The sequence below is a fragment of the Camelus bactrianus genome, chromosome 8 (assembly GCF_048773025.1).
Source record: "Camelus bactrianus isolate YW-2024 breed Bactrian camel chromosome 8, ASM4877302v1, whole genome shotgun sequence".
NCBI lineage: Eukaryota > Metazoa > Chordata > Mammalia > Artiodactyla > Camelidae > Camelus > Camelus bactrianus.
In genome coordinates this window covers 66,892,310-66,902,176 of record NC_133546.1, presented here as the reverse complement: position 1 = coordinate 66,902,176, position 9,867 = coordinate 66,892,310, and the positions used below count along the sequence as shown (strand labels likewise).

The window sequence follows — 9,867 nt, the reverse complement described above, 5'->3', positions numbered from 1 at the left end:
CACCTTCTGGATGTCCAGTGACAATAATCCCTAAAATTGCTTAGGAATAATTTCCTAAAATCTGATTACAAATCACTCACTAATTCAGCCAACTTCAAACTAGGCTTGAAGAGTATGCTTGTTAGGGAAATTAGAAAAAGACTGAACAATGTCAGAGCAGATTATTTTATGTTTGAAACATATTTAAAAGACATAATTTAAATGTGCATAATTTAATGTTTCTCAAAGTTCTGCAAGGCATTAAACGGGCAAAGCAAGCACTTCCGAATTTATTTTATGAAGTCATTCTTACCGTGATACCAAAACCAGTGAAAGACCTCAAAAGAAAAGAGACCAATATATCCCTCATAAATGTAGACACAAAAATCTTGAACAAAAATTTAGTAAGTCAAATAACTATAAATGAAGTATAACCTTTAAAAATTGTGAATCACTGTGTTGTACACCCGGAACTTATATAATATTGTACACCAACTATACCTCTATAAAAAAGTTTTTTTAGTTAATCAAATTCAACAACATTTAAAAGGATTAGACATCACAACCAGTGAAGTTTATTCTGGGAACACAAAATTGGCTTAACATCTGAAAACCAATGTAATTCACTATATTAATAGAATAAAGAAAAAAACAGTATCATTTCAACAGATACGGGGAAAACACTATGAATGGTTAAGCAAATTGTGATAACTGCATACAATAGAATACTACTCAGCTTAATAAAAAGGATCAAAATAGGGGGGAATTATTCCTAAGTGCTCAGTGGTAGAGTGCATGCCTAGCCTGCATGAGGTCTTCGGTTCATGCCCCAGTACCTCCATTAAATAAATAGATGGATAAACCTAATTACCCACCCCCAGAAAATTAAAAAAAAAAAAAAATCAAATATTCCTACATGGATGAATGTCAAAAATGAAATGCTGTGTGAAAGAAGTCAGATACAAAAGACGGTAATGAATGATTCCATTCATATGAGATTATTTTAAAAAAAGCAAAATTAGGCATGGTTATTTTCATAATCGTATTAGAAGGCAAAAGTTCACATTATAGGAAAACATAACGAAACCTTACACTACAAATATGGCCAAATCCTCTTTGGTCACGCAGAGGCTGCAAATGTGTGTTAAACAACGTCATCAGGTAATTAATTTTAATGCTTGACATTTTTCTTTATTAATTTGCAGAATAATGAATTGGTCTCCTAGAAAACTCAGAAGTGATCACTGGCTTTCTTTTTTTGTAATATCTTTAGGAACTCATGAATTTTTATATATGTGGCTTGTGTCAATTTATTGCCATTATTACTACTTTTTTTTGATACTCATATTGCACCAATATGAGAGACCCTTTTCAAATTAGTGCCTAAGTACTTCTGACATGATCCCAATTGTCTTTGACAGATTCCTTGTTTTCAGGAATTCAGTGGATCACAATCCACTCAGAAGAACTGGGATAAAACCAGTTCTTTGCTTTAGAACTGATTACAAACTTTGAGGTTTATCATTTTACCATGATAATTAATTTATAATGAAGCTGTTTGGGAAGAGAGTTAATTTGCAAAGTGCTTGATTTTTTTTTTAAAGTTAATGAAGACATTTTAAAATAAGATATGTGTGAGAAGGATGATGGGTAGCACTTGGAATCTGGGTTGAATTGTTTTTCTTTGTGGAGATAAAAAAGTGTCACAACAAAGGTGGGGCTAGGGTGATTTTTTTTTTCCCTCTGTGATGAAAAGTGACTCATGAAGTTGGCTTCTTTAGTTGCTATTTTTCAAGTCTAACCACCCAATGAACGACAGCAAACCAAATTGTGACTTTTTAATGCATGCAATTAAATGACAGCAATGGAAATGAACCTTGCGAGTTGGAAAGAAGGTTGATTGTGGGGACCTTGGGTCATTTGTGTCTCCTAGTTCATTTACAAGTGATGAAAATAACGGCTTTAGTTGTAAAATAAATAACAGCATCGGTTCTTTTTACTTGGAAGTGGATTGTCCCTGCCTGAGCAGGATGCTGGGGCATGGAGGGTTCACTCTGTGCCTTGACTAGCCTTCAAGTTCTGGGAAAGTGAGCAGAGAGGAGCCCTGGAGGTCAAAGGAGCAGCCCAGGATGATTTTGTGGGTGGCTAGAATCCCAAGTCAGGAGGTGAAGACACCCGATTAGAAATAAGCATGTCACACACATGGCAGTGAGGAGGCCAACCTAGTGAGAAGAAAAGACTCTTTTGTTTATGGGTAGATTCCCCCGAGCGTTTCTCTTGCTTTGCGATATCAGCCACTAAGACGGTAAAGTCTTCACTATAGGATGTGGATGCTGTCTTAGCCAAGGTAGACAATGGGTAAATGAAGAGAGTTGCTGCCTAAGGAAGAAAGAAGGAAAAATTAGAGAACAAACCTCTTTTCCAATTCTCCAATTCTAACTCCTCTCCCTTTCTTCTCTACTCAAAACAGCTGGAATCTTACACCCACCCCAGCATTTTTCAAACCGCAAGACAAAGTCATTTATTCTATCACGATTCTCACTAGGGAAGGGCGGAAAGGGAGAATGGAAAAGAAAAAAGGGCAGAGCATAGAAAATATCAGAGTGCATTTCCAATGGTAAAGGTAAGTAGTGTTTTAAAAGTGTTTCCATACATTCCCACATACCACACATATATGGCGGGAGTGTGTGTGTGTGTTTTCTAGGTTGTGACTTGAAAGGTATTTTTAGGACAAGTTCTGGTGAAAACACCTTAAAACTACTGCACAGCCCTAATGAATCTTGTGGATCTCTGGGGGCTCCAGCAACTTCTTCCTCTGGAAGAAAGGTGCTTAATCTTCAAATCTGGAAAGGAAGATTTGAAAGGAAGGGATCACTTGCAAATCACTTCCTTCTTGGTCTGTCGCTCCTTTCCTCTTTCAGGCTGGCGCAGGCAGGCTTTTGCTGTAAGTAATGACTAATTGTGGAGAAATCAGAACCAGAATCTATCTCTTGTTGCTTCTGATAGTTCTGTAATTCTGGGATAAATTACTGTCCTCCAGGAAGTAGGCCAAAGAATTCCAAAAGTGAGTGAACAAGAGGTGGCAGAAGAATATTCTATTTTTTTTTGTACTTTTATCAGTCAAATCTCTAATTAAATAGGCTGCTAACTTTTGAAGAGACCACATTTCATTTTTACAAAGTAGCTAGGACAGTCCAAGAGCTGCTGATACCAAATCCCAGGAGCTGCCTGATAATAATGCAGATTCCCAGGCCCCAGCCCCAACTTACTGAATCAAAATCTTTTATCGATGGGCTTGGGACTCTGCGTTTCAAACTAGCTTCTCATGTGATTTTTATACTAGAATTTGAGAATTCTAGTTTAGGCCTGAATGCTGGTAGATTCTAATGATTTCTGTGAAAGCCTCTTGACTTATTAATTTTTTTTTTAGATGGAGGTACTAGGGATTGAACCCAGGAGCTCATGCATGCTAAGCATGTGCTCTACCACTGAGCTATACCCTCCTGCTCTCCTGACTTCTTAACACACTTCCTCCCAAGGCAGGTGCATCATTCTGTGGGTGAAACCTGCCTCCAGAGACCTCAGTTTGTGCTAGTGCGCCATCTCTCCCCAGCTCCAGTGTTGCCAGGCACTGCCTACCTCTTCTCTAGTTGCAAGGAGCCTGAAAGGAGTTTAAAAACTTCCCACCTCAACATCCTTAGAAAAGCCCCAGCTCTCAGCTTCGCAGGCAGCGCTGTAGGCAGGTCCTCAGCCCCTGGCAAGATGAAATTCCCCGGCCCCACATCCTCAGAGGGACCCCAACCTGTGCCAAACCCCGCCAACCACACCCTTTCAAGGCTGTGTTATTTTAGTGATTGTACCAGCATCCCTCGGAACTGCATTAGCAAGCAGGACCTGGGCTTTCTGTGATCTTCCAACAGGAACCCACTTTTTGTTTTCCCCAGCCTTCAGTCGGATTTCATCTGTGCAGATTCTTTACCCCTAGTGTGTTTTACACAGTTTCCCCACTCCCAGTCCTTTTCACATTCAATCCCTGTGTTATTTACCTCTCCTGCTTCCTGTTGCTGCTGCTTAAACTCACAGGAGTGTAATTAATTTGCTCTTTGTAGCCCCCAAATGACTATTTGAGCATAAATTAGCCATGCTCAGTCGCTGGAACCGGGGATTGGGCTCCCTTCGTTCAGCCATCCCTTTCTGCCAGATGGTCCGTACGTCCGGTGCCAAGAGCCAACCAGGTTCAAGGAGGTGAATGTTAAGGGAGGGGAATCCCCAAGGTTCAAGGCAAGGCCACAGCAAAGTAAGGACACATCCCATCCCCTGAGGGGAAAAGCCCCAGGCTGTAAGTTGACCAGCTGGGGGTTGTTGCTGGGCTTCCAGGCGGAGTTGTGTACGTTCTTGTTGACAACAGCCATGGCGATGCACTCTCTAACAGGGCCACCCTGCCTTCTCCGCTGGGATCTTAGCACCCATCTCTGATGTCCTCTTCATTTCTTTTGAATCTCAGAATCCTTAGGAGCTCGTAATAAACATCCAATAGGCCCATCTCTGTCACTATTCACAGGGGTCCTGCCTTTCAGGGCAGATCAACCAGTTCCTTTTCTCAATGTCAGGGGGGAAAAATTTCAAGGTTTATGGAAATGAGAATCAAATGAATCATTCTGGAAAACATCAGATAGCAATTGGAGGTGATTTTCAGGTTAGTTTAGCTAATAGCTGTTTCAATTCTCAAGCACCAGCTAAGAGTTAATAGAGGCAATAAATGACTTTTTGCCAGGTCAGAATGAATTCTAGCCACAAGACAATGAATTTTCACCCAACAGTTGGAAACCAGGCTGAAAATGTGCCTTAATCTTTAAGGCTACTTTTAAGCGTGGAGGATTTTTGTTGTTTTTTAAGCGTGAGATTGTGTTTTTCCCACAGAAAATCTCCCTCATTCCCCCTTTCTCATTCCTACTCCTGCTTCTGCTCTCCAGAATCTTTAGCAAATGGTTTCTTTTTGTTAGTTTCTTGCTTTCTGAATAATTCGATTTACTTCTTTATAGGTCACAGTTTTTTGTTTTAACAATTTTAAAAATCAGTTCTTATCAAAAGGCCCTGAATTTGCTGTCTTAAGGCCTGAATTCAAATCCCAAGTCACTGAGCTATGACATTACCTAACCTCTTTGAATTCTGGTTTCCTAGTTGTAAAATGAAGACAGTAGTGTTTATCCGAGGCAGAGCCTGCTAGGGACCTACCCAATGTTCTTGCTAGCTTTCTTCCTTCCTAACAGAATTCTGATTTTGGCAATAGCCCTGGCCAAAACAAAACACTTTAGTCCTCCGGTCCCCGCCCCCCAGAGAGAGGCTGCTACCTGACACTGTTTTGGAAATAAGATGTGTGCAGGTCAGGAGGTTGTTATGTAAACACCACCAATAATGTGGTGGACCCAGCCCCACAGCTGCCTCTGGCCTCCTTCTTCCTCCCCTTTCCATTCTGGAATTTGCTAGAAGTGTCTGAAAGTAGAACAGCTGTCTTATGTCCGTGAGGATGAGGGCCACACATTTAGGATAAAAGAGCAAAAAGACAAGCATGAGGGTCCCTGCACAGGCCCTGGATTGCATCCCTCCAGATTCCTTATTGTGTATGGAAAATACACACCACGCTCGTTCAAGCCTCTGTGTTTGGGCATCTGTGACAACGTGGCTTAATACAGTCCCTCACGGATACACCACCTGAGAGAACTGGTGTGGAAATTGAAGATGATAAACTGGGAACCCACATATCTCTGAAGCACAGGACTTAACGTTTTGTTTGAAGAAAGTATATTATCTTCCCCCACAGATGATAAAAGAGAGCACAGGAAGATGTTAACTTTTCCTGAGTCCCTAAGGGCCTGATTATGGACATCTGGTGTCAATCTCTTAAAATTACTTTAAGATAGATGGGGGTGAACATTGTAAGCAAGCTTTCCTGTCACTGTGGAATGTGCTGCCTACACTGTGGTCCACTGCCGTGTGTTAAGCAATGGATGCTCTGGTCTGTTGCTCACCTTCATCTTTGCTGTAGTGTGCCTCCCTGTGCTGTAGATACTGGAGTCTGAGAACCACATCCCAGAGCCCGCTGCAGCCTGGGTCTCCTACCTCATGGCTCTGTCACTCTCACTGTGCGCCTTTTCTGCATGCTCCAAGGTGCCTGATCCAGCCTCAGTTTGGGGTTGGCTATGTTTGACGTTTTTGATGATATATTTCTCCTGGATGCTTGGTAGGCATCCCATTTATTTACTTTCAGTTAATTTCATTGGCAATTAACAACAGCCAGATGTTGCCTAGATATAATTATTAAGCCTTAAGATTATTCTTTAAGCCTTAAGATTATTAATTAATGAGTAAATGGAAACATAATGGCGTTGGGCTGTGACTGTCAGCTTCCCAAAGACCCCGATGGGTTTTGCTTTAATTGTCTGCCCCATGAAAACTGGATAGTGTGCAACCTAATTTACAAAGTTCTGCAAAATCGAGGTACTGGAGTCAGTGACCTTCACCATGGTCAGGTGTCACACAAATACATCACTTTGGCTGTAAGGGAGACCAGATGCCAGGACAGTTCTTTAATCTCAGGACCAACCTTACAATACTAGATACGGTAAAACAAGCTTTTTGGCTTCTCTCAATGATGGCAGAACATTGGCCTTGAACATTCTGATTGATTTCAGAAGCACGTTTTGTATTGTGGACCCTGAGCAAATTGAGAGTTTCAGTGGTCTCTGTTTCCCAAAAGACAGAGGAAAGGAGATTAGAGAGCTTTCCTTATGCCTTTGGACTTGAAGGGAAGCTTTGACCAATGATCAGTGGTTTCCAAAAAAGTATTTTGAAGCTTTAGGATGAGTGAGGTTGTAAGTAAATCAAATCTTATTTACATAGCAAAATGATTTTTTTTTTCTGTTCAGATTTTTTTTTTAAACTCAGATTTTGGCTAAGTCAGTTTTCTTTACTTGGTGTGCAAGAACCCCTCACTTCAGGGAAATGATGATTTATCAGAACAGACAACTTTAGAAAGATACCTGCTCTTCTATTGTAAGTGACATAAAGTCTTCTACCAAGAATAATAGTTATCTTCAAAAAGATTACAGCTTACTTGTTTGTACTTTTATTTTCACCTATTAAAATTATAAGCCTTGTCTATTTTCTTTGGAGACAAAAGAAAAAAAAATGATTTGAAGAGCTTTTGCCCCACAATCTGAGAATCAGCCTTATCCTCAGGATTTTGACCCATTTCTAAATATTTTATTTTGGCTACTTCCCTGTCCTGAGACCCCCTTCAGAGTAACCTGCTTGGTGTGTCACTGTCTTTGAAAGACTGGAGAAGTCATGCTCATCTTGGACACTGAGACGCCTCTCCTTCCTTCAAGATTTAAATCAAACATAAAATCCCTGGATAATACTGAATTTTTCCCCTTTTATCAAAAAGACAAAATTAAAATAAATGGCATAAATTGCTCCAATTAGGATGTAGAAAGTTATGACAAAGAGTCAGTTCCATCTTTAAATAGAAAAAAATTAGATAAACTAAAAAGTAATTTAAAAAAGACAGTTGTTGAGTGCAAAGAAGTCTAAAGGGACTAAATTCTAAAGAGGGGACAAATTCTAAATATATATTTATATTATATTATATGTAATACTATATATTATATAAGCACACATAATAATATATATTGTATATATAATAACAATAGCAATGGAATTCACATTGGCAGGAACATCATCGTGGCAGTGATTCAGTAAAAAGTGCTGAGGAAGAAGTTAGCCTGTGGTTTAAGCCTGAAGACTTGGGTGAGTACAGATGCTTTTGACTGGACCTCTGGATCAGAGGGGGACAGGGCATCAGTCCCCTTTGGCATCACTTGATGTGTCCCTGGACACAGCTCCTCATTCCACTGACTTGGGAGAAGTAGGGTGGATCTTTCTTTCTAAAGCATGTTTACCAACAAAGCCTTTGGAAACTGGGGTGGGGGGGTATTTTATTATGTAGAGTTGAGCTTTGGAGGACCACACACCATTATAATATTAAGATTTTTTTTTTTAACATTCCTCAAGGAACATTTTTTGTCCTGTTTGATGCAGTAGTGTCCCACTGAGAAGGCATAATGTAAATGAATTTAAACCACTGATAGAAAATATTTATAAAGTGAATACTTGCAAGAAAGACGTATGTTCCCTTGGATTGTATAATTAAAATTTTTTTGACTTCTTCCATGTAATCTTACATGTACAAGGGATACTGCCCACTTCTAAAATGTTTTTCCCTAATTTGATTACAGAAGTCAGTGATCTCAAAACTCATTTAATAAAAATTCATTTTGGAGCACGCTTTTCCTGGGGACTTCGTGGGTTATCTTGTGCAGTGGTGTCAAACCTGAAATCTTTAAAGAATTACAAAAGTAGCTGTGGCATGTCATGAGCTATTTTCAGTATTTCAAAATGCCTAGATGTAACCTATAATGGAAAAGAACGTGAAAAAGAATATATGTGTGTATATGGATGATGGATGACTGAAACATCATGCTGTACACCAGGAATTGACACATTATAGACTAACTATACTTCAATAAAGAAATAAAAATTTAAAAATTTAAAAAACTTAAAAAAGATGCCTACATGACATCATACTCTTGCTGGGCTTTTTTCCCCCAATGTGCTCAGTTTTCTAGATCTTTGTTCCATAAACATAGGACATGAAATTGTTGGTTACTTACCTGATGAAATAGACATCATCTTCTAGCCCAGTCACCCACCTTACCCTCTGCTTCCCACCTCTTCACTCATTTGTTCCACCACTGTTTCTGATCCCTCTTAAAGGTTTGTCAGAATTTTTAACAAAACAAAAAAGTGAAACGATTGCTCACTGAGTGACTTTTTCTAGACAGAATATTTTGAAGCACAAGGTCTGTGGTTAAAAATTATTAACAGACGAGCTTAGTAGTGAAAATGTTTCAACTACTTGCCTGGTTTAACGTTCTGCAGGGGTCTACAGAGGTCAAATGCATTTTCCAAAGTCATGCAGCCAGTTCATGTTGGAGGCAAGACTGAGCCTCGAATTTCTGAAAAATCTATCATGCTTTTCACTATGTTAGTGCTGTCCTCAGAGTGGACAGCATGGCATGTTTATGCTGTAACGTAAGTGGCGTGAAGGCTGTTTTCGGTGGATGGAGGTTGGTGGCTGCCTTCACATTCTAAGGCTTGTGAGAGTGACTTCTGCATGCCTGCCTGTGCGCCAGCGCACTTGTCGTCAGCCCAGACACAGCAGAAGGCTGGGAGGCTGCGTACTCACTGCTGCAGCATTTCTCACAGATCCCTTTCAGCAAGCTCGTGTTGTCCGTGACCGCTGAGTTGGGCTGCGATCATTGTGGTTCGCGATGATGTCCTCAAGGCACTGCCGCTCCCCAGGATGTGATCTGGAGCATCTAAGAGTTATTATATTTGGAACAGTTGGAGCATTTATCGCATATGACAGCATTTGAAGGTGACAATATGGCAACTCTCAATCAAACACAATTTTTTTCATTGGACTTGAAAATAAGATTTCTGGGATACAATTGAATGGAAGACTCAAGGTCTAGAGGCATAATGCTTGTTTTTACACTTTATATTTGTTATAAAAGTTTTACTTTTGCCTCATCAAGCCTTTGCTGACTCTTATGGTATGGTTTTCATTGTTTTTTGTTTTGTTTTTTACTTCTTGGAACTATTGTCTTTTGGATTCTTTGAAATAATTAATTTGTCAATGATATATTCATCGAATATGTTCATTGAGCACTTAGTATGTACCAGATTGATGCTATATACTGTAGAGACATTGGTGAAAAACAGACATAAAGCTTAGGGACTGAACTCATGGCACAAATAAACAGA

At 39.8% G+C, this 9,867-nt stretch overlaps 1 long non-coding RNA gene across 5 annotated transcripts in view; it reads left to right on the top strand.

The window, feature by feature from the left end:
* The window catches only part of LOC123613623 (uncharacterized), a 39,046-nt gene that overhangs the window by 358 nt on the left and 28,821 nt on the right, over positions 1-9,867 (top strand). For 4 of the 5 annotated variants that reach the window (XR_012508750.1, XR_012508749.1, XR_012508747.1 and 1 more), the window contains exon 2: positions 7,713-7,788. This is a non-coding gene — a long non-coding RNA (uncharacterized LOC123613623). Of the gene's footprint in view, positions 1-440; positions 2,603-7,712; positions 7,789-9,867 lie in introns of those variants that run through there. The other variant, XR_012508751.1, reaches the window with a different exon arrangement.